The sequence below is a fragment of the Misgurnus anguillicaudatus genome, chromosome 6 (genome assembly GCF_027580225.2).
Source record: "Misgurnus anguillicaudatus chromosome 6, ASM2758022v2, whole genome shotgun sequence".
Taxonomy (NCBI): domain Eukaryota; kingdom Metazoa; phylum Chordata; class Actinopteri; order Cypriniformes; family Cobitidae; genus Misgurnus; species Misgurnus anguillicaudatus.
Window position 1 is genome coordinate 6,787,432 of NC_073342.2, and position 21,486 is coordinate 6,808,917.

Sequence of the window (21,486 nt, forward strand, 5' to 3'; positions counted from 1 at the left end):
GGATTTTATATTAAGGCAGCCTATAATTTCTTACAGCCCCTCATTTGATGCTTTTGGCCCAGAAAGCATCACATCCACTTCACACATCACATCCATTTCACACCTCCCCTACTTGGGCAGGTGCCCAGGGCGGTGATGTCCTGCCTTAGGTTGCCCCCCGCTGGCCAAAAGGAAGTCTTACCCGTCATTGGATCATCACCTCATGCCACTGGTTACCGCTCTATCCCATTAGGCAAAAATTATTATAGGGTCCCGTTTTAGTTCTAAAGTATGATTTAGGTGTTTTCTTGGGGTTGGTAGAATGGCACCCTGAGATCTACCACAAGCAGAAAGAAAACAGAAGTGTTGATGAATAGATCATATTTAATGATTGTTTTGTGTTAACCCTGCTGAGAAAACAATTTACTGTTTGTTGTGACATGTTTAAATGGTGAACAACACCAGGTGTGCCGTTGTTATATTACTTTATATTAAAAACTAAAGCTTTAATTTCCAGAAGAATGATGCTTGAAAATAAATGTAGCTACCAAATGATGTCACCAGCTAGACTATTATTAAAATAGCATTAATTAGCATCATTCTGGTTAAGCTGTGCTGCTTTAGTAGAGTGTGTGTGTGTGTGTGGGGGGGGGGGGGGGTCGTTTGTTTGTGTGCACACAAACGACCCCCCCAAATGTCCGGGGGGGGGGGGGCGTTTGTGGGGAGGGGAGCGTTTTGGTGGAGGGGAGCGTTTGCTGGGGAATGGGGAGGTCGAGGGGTACCGAAAACAGATATAACTATATAAACACAACTATATAAACACAAAACCATTATATACATATATAAACAGCTACATAACATACTACCAAGGTCCATTAACACTCACAGTTTATCATTTTTTACAGCAATTAGTCCAAAACACAGTAGACAGGATCGTGGTAGCTGTAATATGTGTGGAGTACTCCTGCTCTGGCATGTGAGTGTGAGCTGCTAATAAACACAGGATCAAGAAGAGTGTTATTTTCTGTGGTCCCAGTATGAATCAGCTGTGTGTATCCTTTGTCTTTAAACAACTTCAGAATGGGTTTGTTTCCATGGGACAGCTGGTCTTCATTGAAGTCTCCACAAACTATAACAGGGTTGATGTCTATGATCTCCAGGGATATCAAAAGGGCATTTAGACTTGTCAAAAATTCTTTTAGGTTGTAATTAGGTGGTCTGTAGATTACTGTAACAAGTGCTTGTTTTGGGTCTTCTACCTTTAAAACCAAAGATTCCATGTCTGTCACATTCTGTATGTACATCAAAGGATGTGCTTGTAAGCAGTTTTTCACATACATGGCCACACCACCACCATTTCTGTTTGCCAACTGTACACTGTTTGTGTAGGAGGCATGTCTGTCACGCTTGTATATTCTGTATCCATCCAGCTGAATACATTCAGGAACAGCTGAGCCTGAAAGGTGTGTTTCAGTGAGACACAAAATGTCAGCCAACAGAAGCTCATGGTGACTTTTTAAATCATCCATATGACACTGCAGTCCTTCTGTGTTATGATGAATGATTTTAAGAGCTGAATCCCAGTTTGAATCCTGAACAATGTGTAGAAAAGGTTGGACTTTGTGAAAGTCAGCTTTTGGCATGCTATCCAATGAGGAGCTTATTTCTGGATCACAGAAAATTTTCTTTTCTTCAAAGTCAATAATGTGCAAACCAGTAAGTGATGTGGTTCTGCTAAGTGCAACATACGCCATGCCTGGTTCAAAGATATGTTTAAGAGATACAACAGCACAATGGGTTGTCATTCCTTGCACTTTATGGATGGTGCATGCAAATGCAAGTTTCATAGGAAATTGCCTTCGAACTGTGCCTTTTCTTTTTAACGGTTCTTCTGACCTCTCTATATACACAATGTTGTCATCTCCACCAGGTGCTTTGTTACGATGTTTCTGTCCAGCATTTACATTATCCAAGTAAAGACCAATTAACAGTACAAATAGAACACCATCTCGTTCCTGAGTTGTTATTTTTGCCACTTTACCAAAAGTGCCATTAACCAGTCCATCTTCCACATCAATATTTCTGGTTAGCATTACTCGTGCACCGATAGCAATCTGTAGTCTGTCACTAAGATCACATTTGTCTCCTTTAAATGGTGCAGCCTGCCTTTTCATTTCACCTGTTCGAGAATCTTTTTTATAATCATGTGCATCAATGGTAATAATATTTGAGAAGCCAGAGGATATGATTGCAGTGTTGTGATTGTCTACCTCTTTGTTAGTTGCATAAATGTGTAATACATCAGTGGGACACTCTTCAGGAGAAGATCTTATGACAGCTTGTAACATACACTTGTCTGCCTCAGTAAGTTTCTCATGCTTCTGTTTTACCCTCAATCGGTTGAGCAGCTCAGCATATGCAAGATCATCTCTCTGCCTCATAATCTGTGTCAGTGTTATGATCTGAAATTGATCTTTCCAGAAGTCCAGCACATGCTCCTCATATACACAGAGTGGTTTTGCTCTTCCCAGAGGAGGTAACTGTTGAAAGTCTCCTACAGCAAGTACTGACAATCCGCCAAAAGGTTTCTGGTTTCCTTTAATCTGTTGCAGTCTCCAGTTAACATAGGCAAACAACTGTTTTGACACCATGGATATTTCATCAATAATTAGGATGTGTACATTTGAAAAGTCTGCCCTAATTTCATCCAAGCTATTTCCCAGGCCTTGGTATGGAGGTTTTAAGCTTCTTGGGAGTTTTAAAAGACAGTGCAGTGTTTTACCAGAGATGTTAAAGGCAGCAGTACCTGTGAACGCTGATAAAAGTACAGATGGTTTGGAAATATCAGTGTGCTCTCTTACACATGGAAGCTTGCGCAATATTTTAGTTGCTTCTGCATATATAGATTTAATAACATGTGATTTACCAACTCCAGCTCCTCCATTCAAGAAATACAGAAACTGTTGTGGTTTTTCACCAAAAACACATTTTCTGCACCAGTCTCGCACAGCATAAAATACAGAAGCTTGTGTTTGATTCAAGCTTTGATACATTTTGCGAATCTGTACAGGATTCAGCTGGGCAGCTTCCATGACTGGCATAGATGTGTTACTGACAGAGGTAGATGCTGTGTATTCAGGAATGTCATCTTGTTCATGTTCATCATTAACATTGGTTGGTTCGCATTCCAGTATGGTCTCTAATCGGATAAGTTCATTTGCTGGTGCTAATGTAGTCCATGCATCCTCAACTGGACCGTTTTGTTCAAAATCCTCGATTGCCTGTTCTATAGCCTCATTATGCTTCTCATACTTCTCACGATTCCCATTCACAATCCTGTACACACGCTGCAGTTCATCAGTGCCTGATAATCTTACTGAAGCAAATGTATAAAATGATTCATATGTCTTAAATCTTGATGACTTAAGCTGTTCATCTGTGCGATATGGTAGGTAGAGTTTTAACAGTGTTCCGAAATATTTTTCTGGATTTTTTTGTTGTGAGAAACGGGCAAATCTAATAACAGCAGGTTTTCCTTTTGTTCTTTTCTGTATGTGTCCTGTATTGTTTTGTAGTGGCAAAACATTTTTTCCCTTTTTCTGTGCTCCATAAACAATGCGATATTCACTTACAAATTCAGCCATGCACATGTTCTCAAATTCAAGTCTGTTTGGTCTGGCTTTGTATTTGTCTGGCAATCCAGTCATCCACACATTTTCCAAGTCAGGGTCCATTGTTTGTAAGTACTTCATTGGTAAACTCATCTTTACAGCATTATCATCAGTAGGTATGAATATGACGGCTCGTGATGATGATTTCAGTTTCAGACTGCATGTGCGAGCGACTGCTTCCTGGCAGCTTACCTCACGATTTTTGGCATAGGAATTCATGACTTGCTTCATGCTCTCACGGTCAGACAGGTTATCATGACTTGAATCTTTAATTACTTTTTTCAGATAATCACTCATCTCATGTTCAGCTTTGGAAATGTATGAGAGAATGTACATAATACAGCTGTAGGGATTCAGAATAAACTGTATGTCCATGTTTGCGTTCCAAGCTCTTAACAGCAGTGGATTATACCCATTAACCCAGCAGTCCTGTGGACGTCTCTCCATGACTACTAAACTTGATGTAGACAGAGACTCAACATAGTTTTTGTACTCTTCATAGGTCATGTTTAATTTATGGAGAAGTTGTGCAGTTGTTTCAAAATTCTGAGTCGAGTCATTCAGGAGATCCCACACCTTTTGAAGCTGTTCTTTCACTTGTGCAGTACTGCCCATTTCTCTCTCCTCTGTTGCTTCATTGTGTTCATCAGACTCATCTATAGGAGGCGGCCTGGGACGAGTTATCATAGTCCTGTTCATGGGTGGTTTAGGAAATCCAAATCTGCAGTGCTTGTTGTTTTTCCTACAAGATCTGGAGTGGTTACGACTGTGCATCTGTACTTCACTTGTGCAGTTCTGGGTCTTTGTTTGGATCTGGAAGTTTACATGAGATATATTTATCTATGAAATTACACACATCTTCATCTTGATCTTTTTCAAATTCTGGAGCATCTTTCACCCAGAATAAGCAGTGTATGTGTGGGGAGCCACGCTGTTGGAATTCTACTCTGTAAAAAAAGTCAATGACTTCACCAATAGGTTGAGCAGGTGACATTATTAGATCTCTCATTAAAGCTTCAACTCGTTTTTCAAACATCCGCATGGCTGTGACAGGATTACTTTTAAGTATTTCACATTTTTGTGACCAGTCTAATTCAGAGAAGTTTATAGTTTCACCTTGTTGTATTTTGATAGCAGTAATAACTTCTGGCCATCTCATTTCAGCTGCACTGAATGTACAGAAAAATGTTGGTGTGCCCAACTGTCTTAGCATAGCAAACAAATCACGCAGAGTTTTCTCCCAGTAAGCTGGTGTTCCTCTTAAAGGTTGCATGAAACGTGTTGCCTCTTTGTGATGCACAAGTTTTTCTAACTCACGTTTATCCTGTAGCAGTGAACAGTTTATTCTGCGTCCTTCACGTGTCATAGGTTTCGCTTTTCGCAACTGAATGGACATACTAGAAGTCGCCATGTGCATTTCTGTCACAAATTGTGCAAAAAAAATGTAGTTTGTATCACATGCACATCGATTATCAACAGAAAATAGTCTTGTGTTGAAGTATCTGCTAGGAGAGATACTTTTAATTCTGTCAGACTCATCAAATGTATTCTTACCATCAGGAAACTGCACTGGAAATGCCATAGATTCAAGCTTAGGAATTTTAAAAAATGCTTACAGGGCTGTTTCTCTCTGCTGGGGCAATGCAAAAAATCCCATCATCATAAGACAACAACTGCTGTCCAAGATCTGGGGGCTGTAGACATGTGTCTAAGACAAGACCTGAGTGTTGTTCTGTGGTAGAATCAGGATCATCATCTAAACCATCATTATTGTTATTGCTCTGTTGTTCACTGATCTCACTTTGGATGTTGTTTTCAGTGTCCATTGGCTCATCATGTGCACTGGTTTCATCTGTAGGCTGTTCCTGCTCATTAAGCATATCACTGGCTGAAAGTGTTTGATTAATTTTAATATCTTTGTATTCTAAATGCATATTTTTCAGTTTACTTAAAGCAGACAAAACTTTGTGCATATTCAGAGTCTGATACTGATAATGACCTTGGTAACACAAACGTCTTTTTAGTTTCACTGTAAGCAGCTGTGATTCACTTCTTGGCCTGGGTAAACAATTTACTGTTGTTTCCACTTCAGATGCAACAGAAATTACAGCTCCTTTTATAGCTCTCTGTTGGCCTTTAGGAAGTGTTAAAATTTTAGCAAAGGGAATGTACTTTGCAATAACATGTCTTTCTAAGATATTCAAATTACACAGTTCTGGGGGAATTGGAGTAAAGTTAAGCTTGTTGGCTACAGCAATATTTGGCATTACACCTCTCAAAAGTGTTGTATGGCAGCTGTGACAGATCCATTCTGTGTTTCTCTCCTCAAAGACACACTGATCAGGGCAATCAGAGCAAATGTGAACATAGTGACCTGTCAAACATTGTGAAACAACTGCTTGATTCTTTTGATAGCTTTCACGATCACAACTACGCACTTGATTTGAAAAGAGAGCTCTTGCACAGCATGTGCAAACATATGTTGGACCATGTTTTATTACATCTCTAAAAGTATGCAATGCTGTCAAAACCACTGGATTTAGTATTTCAACAGGCTGTCTATTACTGAACGCTTCTGTCACTTGCCGCATGTGATGAATTAGTCTGTATTTGTACTGTATGTGTTGTGCACACTGTATCTTATGAAGTACTTTGAGTGCAGACAACTTGCTTTGAGATTTGAATATAGAGTATTGTTTGTGACGAGCCTTGAAATGTTTATCAACGTGATAAAGTTGTTTAAATGTTTTCTTTCGTTGATCATAAAAGTTTAAATCATTTTTGCACCTGTTTGTATAATACTCCTTTTGTTTTTGCCTGAAAATAGGATCTCTTAAATATCTATCAACAATATACTGCATATGTTGCTTTTTATATTTCATATTATTTCTGTAATTGGTAGTTATGTAGTTTTTTTGTCTCTCTCTGAATTGTTCATCATTCCTGTAATTGGTAGTTATGTAGTTTTTTTGTCTCTCTCTGAATTTTTCATCATTCCTGTAATTGGTAGTTATGTAGTTTTTTTGTCTCTCTCTGAATTTTTCATCATTCCTGTAATTGGTAGTTATGTAGTTTTTTTGTCTCTCTCTGAATTTTTCATCATTCCTGTAATTGGTAGTTATGTAGTTTTTTTGTTTCTTCCTGAATTGTTCATCATTCCTGTAATTGGTAGTTATGTATATTTTTTTTCTCTCTTTGAATTGTTCATCATTCCTGTAGTTAGTGATGAAATTACTCTTTTTTTTGTCCTTGTATTCCGTAATATGTGTATAACGGGTTTTCATTACTTGTATGAGTTTTCCTCTATAATTGACATCCATCAAATACTTGGTTCTCATTGCCTGCTTATTTTTTTCCTTGTATTCAGCACTTTTTCTGTATTTATAGTGTTTCATTAATTTCCTTTTATTCTGTTTGTTTTCTTCATTACTATTGTGAGATACAGCCTGTTTTTTGCCACAAGTATCTTTTTGTGAAACCATTTCCTCATGCCATTTTTTCCAATACACTTTTCGTCTTCGAGTCATGTTAAGTTTTTTAGATTGCTGCTTTACAACTGTTGGTTGTAATTGTTGGGAATTTTGAGCTGACAATGTCAGTTGCTGAAAAGAACCATTTGATGTCATTTGAAGTATGTCTGGACCAAGTTCACTTAATTGTATACTTTTATCTTGGGCTATATTTTCAGCAGTGGTAGTTACAACATGCATTTCATCTTGTTTAGTCAGTTCATATCCATCAGCAACTGTCCTTGTAAATGATACTGGCAGCAGATCAAATTGTTCCTGATCACTCAACTGTAAACACCCTTGAAACAACAGCAACAGTCTCTCTATAAGGTCTTCTAAATGGGCAAATGTCAACATTACGGCAGTACCTGTGCTTTCGTCAGCAAGCATGCCATCTGGCGTTCTGCAGTGCGAATCAAAATATCCAAACCTCCCTGAGCAATCTCTGAACACCGCGATGCAATGGACTCCACAGATCAGTAGGGCATATTTTATATCAAATCTCAGACATTGCAGAGTATTTTCAAGGTTTTCAGACCCCCTTAGTGCAGGTGTATCCCTTAGTAATCCAAACTTTAGGGGATGTTTGACAACGTTATAGCACTGTGAGTTTGTCTCAATTGTGTTTGGAAGCTCGTCAAAATGTAAAAAACTGTTAAGAAACTGTCCATTACGCTCTAGTGATTGTTTCACGCTAGTGTACACAGCGTCACCCTTTTGCAATATGCAATCTAAATCCAAACTTTGCAACTCATTATGTTCACTATGCATTGCGAGAAACATTAATGCATTGCAAGTACACTGGCTGCCTCTAGAATAAATGTTGTACCTTGGATCGCTTTGACAGTGGGACGCCACAACAGACAGCACGTATGGGTTCAGGTCATCTGTACCTGTCGCAGAACTGGCAATACTGCTGGTGTCTAATGGAGCTTTTACCTTCCAACGTTGCTTCTGGGCTTCACTTCTCTTTCCTTTTCTCGGCATGTTAACAATGTTTACACTAAATTTGTGTATAAACGAGTAATGCCTGTTTTTGTTTGTTTATGCAAATAATTAAACCAATAACACCTTTTAGTATCTTTTTACTTGTATAAAATGCCTATATAATCAACTACACAGTAACGTATTGAGATATACGAAGCAACTAGGTGGAGCAGATGTAATGCTTAAACAGATCAATTTTAAAATATATGACTGATTATGAACTTATAGCCACAGGTAATGTCTATTATGCAATCAATTACTCAATGAAGTTAAATATATGACACACAAATATATGAAAATATTGCTTAACTGTAAGCACGACTGCTTTAAATCACAATGGTGTTATACAGCACACAACTTCACGTATGATTCACACTCTCCCAACACAGATTAAATAAGATTTAAGGAAATTTTTACTGTTTACTTATCCACTGAAGTTATATATGAGATAAACAGGAATGCAAAAAGAGAACTAATGTTATACTAGCACAGACTTAATAACTCAGATTAATATAAAACAGATATTATAACTGACTAGTGTAAGACTTAACCCAAATGTAACACAGACTAATGTAAAACAGATGTTATAACTCAGACTAATGTAATTCTAGCACAGATTAAACAACTCAAAACTAATGTAATACTTAAAAGAGGTGTAACAACTAAGACTAATGTAAAACAGATGTTATAACTCAGACTAATGTAATACTGGCACAGATTTATTAACTCAGACTAATGTAATATGCAGCAGAATGTTTATAACAAATAAAATGTCACCCAAAATGTTATAACTCAGACTAATGTAATACTGGCACAGATTTATTAACTCAGATTAATGTAATATGTAGCAGAATGTTTATAATAAATAAAATGTCACCCAAAATGTTATAACTCAGACTAATGTAATACTGGCACAGATTTATTAACTCAGATTAATGTAATAAGTAACACGGATGTTATGTTTATAATAAATAAAATGTCACCCAAATACACTTTAACGTCTACTGTACAGTAAATTTTTTGTATCAAAATGTGATTAACAGAGACTACAGAAAGACTATTTAATTGTATATACCTTATAAAATCTATTTAAATAAAATATACCTGTATGATAAACAACACCACAAAAATGTAACTAATGTAACGTTAAACGGTAGGCTTCAAAAGCTGAGCTTGAATCAGTGGTCCTTCTTGAAGACAACAGGCAGCAAGGTGTACTGGAAGAGATGTTTTGGAGCTCCTTTTCTCTTGCAGTAGTTGTAGTTCACTAACTGGTGTCAATGTTAACTTGGTTTTTGTAGTTGGATTCACAGGAAGAAGATTTTAAGGCTCACAGGAAGGGGGTTTTCAGAATCACAAGAAGCGTTTTTCAGAATCACAAGAAGCGTTTTTTCAGAATCACAAGAAGCGTTTTTATACGTTTTTATACGTTTTCAGCCTCTGGCCATTTTTTTAAGATGCGTAGGCAAGCAGCAAGATGCATTTGTCAGGTTTGCATTGGTAGATTGCATTGGGGTGCGTTGGGGTTGCAGGCAAGCAAGCAGCAAGCAGAGCAGCAGCATTTTGGGGGGGGGGCATGGCCAGTTATTTTATTAGTTGATGAAGTGAAAGTACAGAATGGAACAGCGGTGAAGATTTAAGCAAAGTAAAGGTTCGAAATTTAATTTAAAAGGTATTGAAAGGACAAGACAAGAACATACAACAAACAACAAACAGAGAAAAAAAAGTTAGTTACACTGTAAAGATAAACCAGCATACATAATATTAAATAACATTACAACATACACAGTAAATATAAACGAGAACATTTATTATTGTAAATGGAGCAGGACATTACTATATTTATCTGTTTTTCTATTTAAATTTTTTCTAAATGTGTTATGAATAATAAAAATCACAACTTTTATATTATAATGGAAAATATAAACTTTTTGTGACAACTCTAGATACAGTATCTCACAAAATTGAGTACACCCCTCACATTTCTGCAACTGTTTTAGTATATCATCTCAAAGGACAAAAGTAGGGGCGGGAAAAAAAAAATCAATTCTTCAATGCATCGCAATGCGGACATGGCAGATTCTAAATCGATTCACAAATGTCAAGAATCGATTCTTAAATGTTCGCTTCGAAAATAATAATGTGACGTTGTCCGGTGCTGCACACGGACAACTTAAAAGAGCGCACCGTGCACGAGCACCTAAAGTGGAACTTACACAAGCAGTAGAGAAAGAAATAAACAAATACATCTAGGACAGCCCTGTTTCTAAATTGCAAGAAAACAAAATATACTTTGGGATGGTCTTCCTGGAATGACATTATTGATCACTTAGTTGCATTAAAGTACAGTATATGACAGTTCAGAGACTAGTAGCAAAAGCGCAAAACTAGTCTGGCTTTGAGATGACATCAAAAATATGCTAATTAGTATATCAAGAATCGATTCTGAATCAAACCGGGATCTAAGAATTGATTCTGAATCAATTCATGATGGTCCAAACGATTCCCAACCCTAGACAATACTTACAAATAAAATTTTAGAATCAATGTGCTACTTGTATAGCAGAATAGATTTACTATCCTCTGAAAATAACTAAACCTACAGCCATTAGTGTCAAAATAGCTGACAACAAAAGTGAGTACACCCTATGTGATAATAAATGTTGTAGTCCTCATGCTGTACGTCAGGTGCAAAAGCTGACTTAAAAACAACAACCCATAAGTGCTGCCAACATTGCATTACAAGTTGCATAAGGTCAGATTGTCAGTGCTTAGATCAAATGCCACACACTGCAACAATTCGGTTTGCATGGCCCAACACCACACATGCTAGACACCACATTTATGTTTAGGATCGTTTAAGACCACAGGATATGGTTCCTTTAATCCATGCTCTTGGTTAGGTTATCTTCAGCAAAATGTTTGTGGGGTTTCTTATAAGCCAGCTTCAAAAGAGGCTTCCTTGTGGAACGACATCCATGCACTGACTTACTGTAGTGTGTGACATATAATTTGAACACTGATAGTCTGACCTTCCACTTCCTTCTGTAACATTCTGTAAAGCAATGTTAGCAGCACTCATGTGTTTTTTTTTAAACTGCTCTAATACAAGCTAACAAAATGTGTAGGGTCAGGTCTAGCAAATAAAAACATGAACATAATGAATAGGCTTTGTATTGTTAAATGATATACATTTATAATCACTTAGAGTGTACTCGCTTTTGGTGCCAGCTATATTGACAATAATGGCTGTATGTTCATAGAACAGTAAATCTATACTACTATACAAGTTGCACTTGACTACTCAAAAAATATATCCAAATTTCTATAGTAGTGTTCCTTGAGAAGATATACTAAAATGGTTGCTGAAATGTAGGGGTGTAAGATACTTTTGTAAGATACTGCAAATCTGTAATATCCGACAGTGTTACTTACAATAATGAATAAGACGTCCAATAGAAAGAGTCCTAAAAGAACAAAAAGACACATTTTGGTTTAAAGTTCAGGCAAGGTATGATTAAAGTTATACAAAAACATACAGCATCATCATCAACCTATTGTGTTTCTGCTATCCCCTAAGTCATACACAGCATTCCCAAGTTAGTCATATCCATTAGGGCTGTGTATCGCAAACAATTTCTGAACTCTCTTCACCTAAACACACACTTTACACCTGCAGCTCTTTGTCGTCTTTGTTTCTAAATGCATGACTGTCGGGCTTGTGCACAATTTAGAATTTCAGGATTGGCCTCCATTCAATTCATGAATTGGTATTTTAATTGACTCAGCCCTACAGGAAGTTGAATTTGAATTGGAATGACAGGAAGCAGAATTAAATGCATGGCAATCACTGATCTATATAAATGACTGGATTGCGCATGACGTCACAACTGTGAAGCCACCGCACCGCCATGTTGGTATACCCAAACATTCTATTAAATCAATGGACGCGATCAGATTTTAATGATAAAACATCACTTTACAAGTCTTCGTTTTTATATCTGAAGTTACCAAGTACATTATTAAAACAAAAACGTCCTAAGAATGTACATAGTTATTTACTGAAAGTTGTACATTTTAGTTTTTAATCAGTTATTATACATTCATCTTCATTACAGTATCAGATCAGCAGACAGACCGCAGCATTTAGTATTAATGACAAACGTGCTCATTCTGAAATCTATATAAATAATCATACTTTGTACCGTATGTGCATGTAATAATTTGCTGGTTTTATGTCATCTAAACTTACAAGTTACCTAAACTTATTTAGAGAAATAACGCTGACCGTGTAGCTGAATTTCAGAAAAAACTTTATTTATACCCGTGTCATTAACAGAACGCAGCAGACACACTCACCTTAACGGTTTTTTATAAATCCATTTTCCTGCCCGATTAAAACATAAACATTGAAAATAACACCAGAATTAACAGTTAATTTACGTACACATATCCTAAAAATAATCTTGCGTGACTGATACGCTGTAAAGCGGGTGAATTTAAAACATGATTTTGAATGGAAGTCAATGACACCCTCTGCCGGTTGGGTATACCAAGATGGCGGCTCGAACTCTGCGCTGGCTTCATCTCACGCTGTTACGTTAAGCGTTCTATGCGCAATCCAGTCATTTATATAAATCAGTGATGGCAATTCAAAGAAATTCCACAGTCACACAACAGAAAGAATCTCAAATAGATTCAGTGTTAGGAAAGTTACTTTAGAAAATTGTTTGGCAACCATTTTAAATACTTGGTTAAAGTAAAGCATTTCATGTTCCATCATGTTCCACAAAATTACAATTACAAAAAAATCAAACTTAATTATTTGTAATGTGACTAGAGTTTTTAACATTAATTGCTAGGGAAAAACATTTCCTGTTAATGTAATCTGTACAAGTAGTTCAAACTAATAGAATATGTAATGCAATCATTTCTGACATTTACTGTAAAGCTTCATTTTTAAATATATATACATTTCTATTGAATTGCAATTCTGCTTCCTTTAATTTAAATTCAATTCAAATTCAAGAATTTAATTGGAATTCAGGAGTCATTCTCAATTCAATTCTAAATTATGCACAAGCCTGATTACTGTATTATAACTGTACAAACACACCGCTGCAGACTTGAGCTTCCAAAGTTACTGGAAGTCATTAATTTACAATGAAAGCTGGCTTCTCTCAGCTGCAAGGGGCGTCAAATCCATTAGCGTCGCATTTTTGGCGTCTTGAGGGACCATAGCGTCAATCAGAAAAATGAAAGAAGCTCAACTTTATGATAATGAGCTATGACGCAGTTCAGCGGCAAGCAGCGGCAAAACGGCAGCAACCAATCGGAATATAACCTAGACGTTCTTTGCTGGCTGATTCTGGAGAAACATACAATGTTAACTTTCGTTTTGTGTAGAAATTGATAATCGCTGTTGCTGGGTTTCCTATCATTTATGATATTAAATTATTTTCATATAGGGACCAGTTATAAAAGAACGAGGCATGGGATAAAATAGCTGGTATAGTTGGTGTTCCCGGTGAGTTTGTGAAGTGCGTGCTGATGATTTATAATATTTTACTGATACTCAAATGTGTCTGTGTCTTGCCAGTAGAACTGCATAGCGTATCATTTAAGCATCGATAACACTATGTATTAATCCATATAGTAACATCGCAGGTAATCCGAGATTCATGTTTCACAGTAACACAGATTTAACCAATTGCACAGATGCAATAAAATAATAATAGCTAATTTTTTTTCCAGACCAAATGTGACCAAAACGATTATAAAACTGCTGTCATTATAAAATGTTTATAATGTCAATGTTTTTTTTTCATTAACATTTCATGGTTACACAGACTTCAGAGCAGCCAAAGCGTCAACAAGCTTCCCCGTACTTTTTGACAAGCATCCTTGACCGGGCGGTCTGAGCTTCTTTGGAAGCTTAGGTCTGCGGCGGTGTGTACTAGGGCTGTGTATCGCCAGCAATTTCCCGATACGATACGTATCCCGATACAATGGTCCCGATACGATGCGCATCACGATACAAGACTATTTTGAATGACATTTTTTGTTCAGAATTTAGTAACATTATTATTATTATTATTATTATTATTATTATTATTTGTTTATTGAATAAGCAGTGTTGTAACAGTTGTGTTTTTGCCATTCATTTATTAGCTTTTGGGGTAACATAGAAATGCTTAAAATCCCAGAGTTAGTACTTATGTTTTTTTAAAAGCAGTTTTACAAAGATAGTGTCTTACTCTAGGCATTATATTTGTCTCTCATTATTCTATATCTATGAATACATCTATAAACATGCAGTCAGAGTTAATACTATTTAGTAGAAATCAGATTATTAATGTGAATGCTATAGTTTGAAGTAGCTCTGTATCTCTTCTCTAAACATACACTTTTCACATGCAAATCTTTGTCATGTTTTTTCTCAAATGCTTTAGTACTGTTTTATAAGAGCATGGCTAATAAAGCTCTTTGCAGTGGTATAGGCTAAGATATCTGCGCTTTCATACTGAACTCATTGATTTTAAATACGCGCGCACGGAGAGATAGATAGATAGATAGATAGAGAGAGAGAGAGAGAGAGAGAGAGAGAGAGAGAGAGAGAGAGAGAGAGAGCGAGTACGTGGCTCGCTATGCAGACGCGTGCGCCAGCGAGACAGACACGCAAAGTGAAAGTATACTCCGCTACCTTTAACTCTACGTACTCCACGGGACACATGCGTCCTTTCCATATGGATCACAGATCAACAGCAATTCGTCACAACACGTTGCTTTCATAAGTGCATCCGAATCGATACGGAAGGTGCTGTATCGATGCGCGCATCGTCAGGCGTCCATGACGATGTATCGTCGTATCGATATTTTGAACACAGCACTAGTGTGTACGTACATTAAGAGTGTGAATAAAATGCCACGCAATAGGTTTATTATAAATTGCTTAAGACACGACATGCAGTCTTTATGTGCAATTCTACTTAAACTGCTGAATGGGTGAGTGATGATATTAAAGTTAAGATATCTGCTTATAAAGAAAGAGAGCACACACTTAGGAAAGGATGTGCAGTGCAGACGAGTGTGCGTGCAAGACGGAGACAATAGTGGAAAAAAAAAACAGCTCATCGTTCTCTACTCCCCACTTAAAGGAGTAGGCCACTTTAAAGATGGGGTCCATTGACTTATAGTAAGAAAAAAAATACTATGGTAAGTCAATGGGCCACATCTACAAAGTGGACTACTCCTTTAACGTTCTCAACGGGTCACATGCTTGCGTCCTTTCCGTATGACCTCAGACTAAATATACTGTAATTCCTCAAATTAAAGCCATTATTCAAATAAACGCCGGGCCTCTGATAGTGGCCGGGGGCGTGATCATCGCAGACAAATAAAGGCCGGTCTCAAATTAAGGCAAGGGAAAGATGAGTGTCGGGGAAATGAGTGAGAGCTTACTTGCGGCCCGTGTGAATGCTCCGTAAACGCCTCGTCCGTTTGGTGATACACGCGCGCGATCTGCTGAGGCTTGTGTTGCGGACCAAAGCACGAGTATAAACAAAGCTTCAGTTTATACTCCAAAGCTTTTTAGGCGCAGTGTGAGCGCAATCGCAACTGTGCGAGCTTTCACCTTCATTTGCCTTCGTTAAAACCTTTTAATGCACGCAGCAGGGCTAAGTGAATATCTACGGTGCACACGCGACATATCAATTAAGCGATATCATAGGCATGTGAGAGGGCTTCATACGACTCTGAATAAAAAACACAGACTTAACATTACGATGGGTTCCAGTGTTAAGAGAGTGCTTTACCTCCTGCTTTGTTCAAAACAAATGCATTCTAATGACAAAAGCTCGCCCGGGCTCAGATTGATAAAAGTACAGTGTGAATGCGTGCATGGAGTATAGAGGGGGGACGATCGCGCTGGGGCATGGTTTGGATAATGTGAGCGCGGTGTTATCTCCTAAATGTATTCAAGTTCATCATAATGCACAGCTGCCAATAGATGGCAGTAGCTACATTGGATGGGTCTCATTTAATGCTAGTGACGGACTTTTCAACAACCTTGAAAAAATTATGGTTAAAAATGAATGATCTCTATCCACTAGAACACTATCACTTTTAATTTAACGGCTAATGTAAAACAATTATTTATCAAACAGATGGAATTTGAAATAAAGGATTGTCTCTAATAAAAGCCTGCTTCAAATAAAAGCCTGTTACCTTCGGCTGTTTAGGTAAATAAAGGCCCCCGTCTTTATTTGAGGAATTACAGTATGATCTGTAACACTACCTTCAAAATTGTGTCAGAATCGATATGGAAGCTACTGTATGAATGCGCACATCACCAGGAGCTCATGAGCTCAGCACTAATATGCATTTCAATAAACAATACAATCCTTTGGCAAAATGTCCCTGTTATTGAAATATTATTGTAAAGCAGTCAGTTATTTACAAAATAATTGTAAATGAACAGGTGTAGGGCTGGGTACCGAACGTCGATACTTTTATGGTATCGAACGAAAACTCCGATAATTTGAGTATCGAAAAATTATTTATCTTTCGGTGCCAAATTTCTATTCCAAAAGCCAAGCGGCTGTGTCTGTGTGAGAGCCTGTACTTGCGTGTAAGGACCTAAAGCGCCGGCGATTGGCTGTCCACCACCATGTGACGGGGAGGATTTCTGAAAAATTTTCTTAGTGACGTATAACAAATTCGGAGGGCGGGGCACAGAGCAGCAGCAGAGAAACCTCCGTACGCTGCGTAAGCTCTCATCCTGAATACAGAGGAGTCTAAGATGGCGGCGCTACCGGAAGGTAGTTAATTACGTAAATAATATTTTAAATATGGATATTTCTACAACAACACCACACGGATTACCCTCAGAAGACCTTTGTGTATCATCCTGGAGCCGTTTGGATTTAATTTGTGAAGGATGGACGCACTTTTTTTGGACTTGAAGGTCGTGGACTATTGGTGGACCCCGTAACATTACATTTAATCAACTGAAAGATCTAAAGTATTTTCTAAAATATCCGAAAATGTGTTTGTCTGAAAAACGATGGACATATGCAACTCAGACAGCTTGGGGGTGAGTAAATCATGGGTTTAATATAGTTTTTGGCCGAACTATCCCTTTAAAACAAACTAAAAACTGGTTTGCTAATTTCACTTGAATGAAATTACATTGAACGCGTTTTCTACTTTTTCTCGCTTTTTTATGTATTTAATATTTTGATAACCATGAAGTTGAGTATTGTTTACAAAAAAACAAACATGCATACAAATCTTCCCAGTAAAACTCAGTCACCCATTTAAATATTTTAACTTTTGTCAAAGTTGCAGCTATAATGAACTCACTTATTTAAATACTGTTAGTCCAAGCTAAATACCATTTTACATTTCATAAAATAAAGCAGTGTTAATTATATTCTTAATTTCTTTATTTTTGTTTCCTTATTTTCATAAAAAAACTAATAAGTCCAAAAAGCACAACCAGTTGTATTAATAATGTTACCCTGAGTGAGAAGTGTTACCAGAATTTGTTTTAAAAGGTGTGTGTTTAATGTATTTTTGTTAATGTTTCAATGGATTTTAAAACATATGGTATCGAAAAGGTATCGTTAGGAACCGGTATCGAAACTGAGGTCTCGAAATTGGCACCGGATCGAAAGATTTTAAACAATACCCAGCCCTAAACAGGTGTTACAAAAACTACTAAGGAATTACTTTATTCAAAATGACACAAAATTGACTTACCTGTGCAATGTGGATGGCTCTTAAAAGAGCCTTTGGGTTCACTTGAATATATCCACTAAAAAGTGGGGTTTGTTGTGCAGCACCACAAACTGGATGTTGGCTGATGTTTAGGGAACATAAAATGTAAAACAAGAAATAATCACTTAATATCTACATCATATATTACAAGTCTGTATACAGATAATTTATTATAAAAATACTCACACAGCTGAAGCAATGACCTGTCTGTAGAACAGAAAAAAGAAAGAGAGACGTTACTAACTAAAAATGAAATGCAAGTTAAAAAAATGACTTGCCACACATGTGTCTAGACAGCATAAACTATGTAAAGGCAAAGTAGTGACAAGGAAAGGCAAGGAAACACAACTTAGCACATTATTAGAATTGCTATAGCAGCATGTAACTTTAAGTTAATGGTATCCAGTATCAGAAGTACATTGTAAACACACGTATATTTTGTTTATAAGACCCAGGGTTCCCCAACACCCTTGAGCCAAACTTTAAAAGTCTCACAAACAGACACAGATGATCCATCTCGTCACCCCTGCATGTTGGCACCAGTGGATGCTGGCTGGAGCCCTCAATACGACCGTGTAAACAAAATGCTAACCCTAATGCTAATAAACGCTAAACTTTATAGTGAAAGTTAAAACAAGTAAATATATACTTTAACTCGTGTTACATCTCTAATTGTGACAAAAACAGCTCACATTTAAACCACGCGTGCAAAGGTACCTGTATTTTGTGTGGAATTAACGTTACTTGCACTATATAACATAGTTTATCGTTTAAACTATAGCAAAACAATACAGATATCTAAATGAACAATCGCATTTTGTCTAAAATAATCATGTGAACTTAATTTACCGTTGTTTTTACAACTTTTATGAATTTACGTCGAAAAATACCTCAAAAAATAACGGAGAGAAAGTCCTGAGGCACTTACCTGGTTGAACCGAGAAACCGGATGAAACAAGTTCGGGGCGGGCTAGCGCATTACGGATGCGGCCAAATCTCGCGAGATGTTCAGTTTAGCGACAGATTTAGTTACGGATGCGGCCAAATCTCGCGAGATGTTCAGTTTAGCGTTAGATTTAGTTAGGATTAAGTTGGAAAAACAGCGATTCTGCTAGACAGCATACAGTCACCACCTAAATCCCGTGAAATGTTGTTGTAAGGTTTGGGTATATGAAAAAAAAACCATAAATATTCGGCCGTTTCTCAATCTGAAGGCTGCAGCCTCCGGAGGTCGCATATGCAGGCTGCATACTTCATCAAGCTTGGTTTATTTCAGTTAACTGAGCATTACATTCGCAAGTCATAAGCATATTACAACAATACACGATTTACCAAAAATAATAGTCAATTTTATAATTGTTAATATTGTGAAATAAGACAGGCTTGATGACGTAGGCAGCCTGCAAATCCGACCTTTGGAGGCTGCAGCCGTCGGATTGAGAAACGACCTCAGCCTTTATTATGAATGAAAACAGCGCTCAACCGGCGAGACTTCAAGAGATTTTGACCGTAGCTGTATTCATAGCCACAACCATTGAATCTAGAGCTCATCAGCAAAAGGTTTAGGGATCTTTTGTCTTATTGGTTTTAAATAATCATTTTTCATCCATTAAAACAGGAGGAATACTGAAAATATATTAATCAAAATAATGATCACTAGGCAATAGTACTACAAATACAATTAATAATAATAATTAATAAACGTTTTATTAGCATAAATATATTTACAAAGAAAGGCACAGTGACAATCAATATATGTTTATATAATACAGTTTAATATGCGCGTGTGTGTGTGTGTGTGTGTGTGTGTGTGTGTGTGTGTGTGTGTGTGTGTGCGTGTGCGTGTGTGTGTGTGTGTGTGCGTGCGTGCGTGCGTGCGTGCGTGCGTGCGTGTGTGTGTGTGTGAGCGTCAAGTTTAATTGATTTTCATTTAAAATAATTATTTTTTTAATAGAAGTGTCACTTTCACTACTTCCTCTCCATGCCCTAGCAACCATTGTTGAGCACCCTAGCAACCAGAATCCAAGCAGTTATATTTTCAAATACGAATGTCATAGAGACATGGCATGGGGGCTGATTTATGTCACTCAAACTGGCAAGCAGCCTATGAAGTATCATTATTGGGCACTGCCAAGCTACTCCCTAGCAACCAAAGACAGTACCCTAGCAACGATCCCATAGACTGCCATTTTAAAATGGCTAGATGGATATCTTTACAGCACAGTGTCATAAGCTGTGTCCCAATTCAAGGGCTGCAACCTTATAAGCATGCGACCTTAAAAGGTGAGTACTCAGTCATTCAAGGTGGCAGCCTCAGAAGTTGCGAAGAGAACTGAAATGAGATGGTCAGAGGACCCATAATTGGCGTCACCTGCTGCACGTGTAAGCAGGAAACAGCGGAAACGTTTCTGACTTATTAAGTTAAATATTCAATAAGAAAAGACACAGGGGTTGGACTGTTTTACTTGTGGCTTGGAGTATAATCACTAGGGGATGCCAATTTTCTCCCTAGCAACCAAATACAGTACCCTAGCAACAGAATAAACAAGCCTTATATCTCCGCATCAGAACATCATAGAGACACAGGGGTTGGACCGTTTTACTTTTGATTCGACGTGTAATCACTACTGGATGCCAATTTTCTCCCTAGCAACCAAATACAGTACCGTAGCAATGTAATAAATAGAGCCTTATATCTCTGCATCAGAACATCATAGAGACATGGGGGTTGGGTCTTTTAATCATGTTAGCTTCATGCTAGCATCAAGTTATATCATGCTAGCTTCATGCTAAAACAGGATAATTTCATGCTAAATCATGCTAGCGTCATGTTTAATCGTGTTAACTTAGTTAAATCATGATTGCTTCAGACTAAAACATGTTAACAGCCAGGTAGACTACTAAACTAAACTTATTTCAATTTTCTGTCAATCTGTTTTATACGTTCAGGCCAGGCTTTGTCAAGCCAACATAAAGTTTGTCTCCAAACTTTTCTATCTAGTTTGATAGTTATTCTCGTGTGACTCCTTCAGTATCTGTGTTACAGCTGTTGACTGAATGATACTGACTGATGTTTCTCTATATGAGTGATTATCATCAGTTGTTTTAATATTGTGAATTCAACTGTACAATAATAATTGTAATCATCCATGTTGCATCCGTTTTAATACTGAAATTAATAGACAAACAAAACCATAATGATTAGATTTATCAACTATCAAAAAAATAAAATAAATAAATAATCAATTAAATGTATAATTATCTATAAAGTTTTCATTTAAATAAATGATCTGTAAGTGAAATAAACTATCAGCATCATCAACTGCAGTATCTGTCAGGTGTATGTTTTCAGTCACTGTGCGGTCTGACTGAAAGAGGTTTTTGTATCACTCTTTATCACTGTGTCAACACACCATCACTGTGATAACTCTGACAGTAATAATCTCCTGAATCTTCAGTCTGAACTCCACTGATGGTCAAAGTGAAATCTGTGTTTGATCCGCTGCCACTGAATCTTGATGGAATTCCTGTGTAACGGCTTGTTGCCCAATATATGAGGA

At 37.2% G+C, this 21,486-nt stretch overlaps 1 long non-coding RNA gene across 1 annotated transcript; it reads right to left on the bottom strand.

The window, feature by feature from the left end:
* Window positions 1-8,541: 8,541 nt before the first annotated feature.
* On the bottom strand, window positions 8,542-18,192 carry LOC141364253 (uncharacterized). Its single transcript, XR_012369928.1, has 3 exons — window positions 18,113-18,192; window positions 17,909-18,008; window positions 8,542-11,613 (listed from the first exon to the last, which is right to left on the bottom strand). It is a non-coding gene; the product is annotated as an uncharacterized lncRNA (long non-coding RNA).
* Between the last annotated feature and the right edge of the window lie 3,294 nt (window positions 18,193-21,486).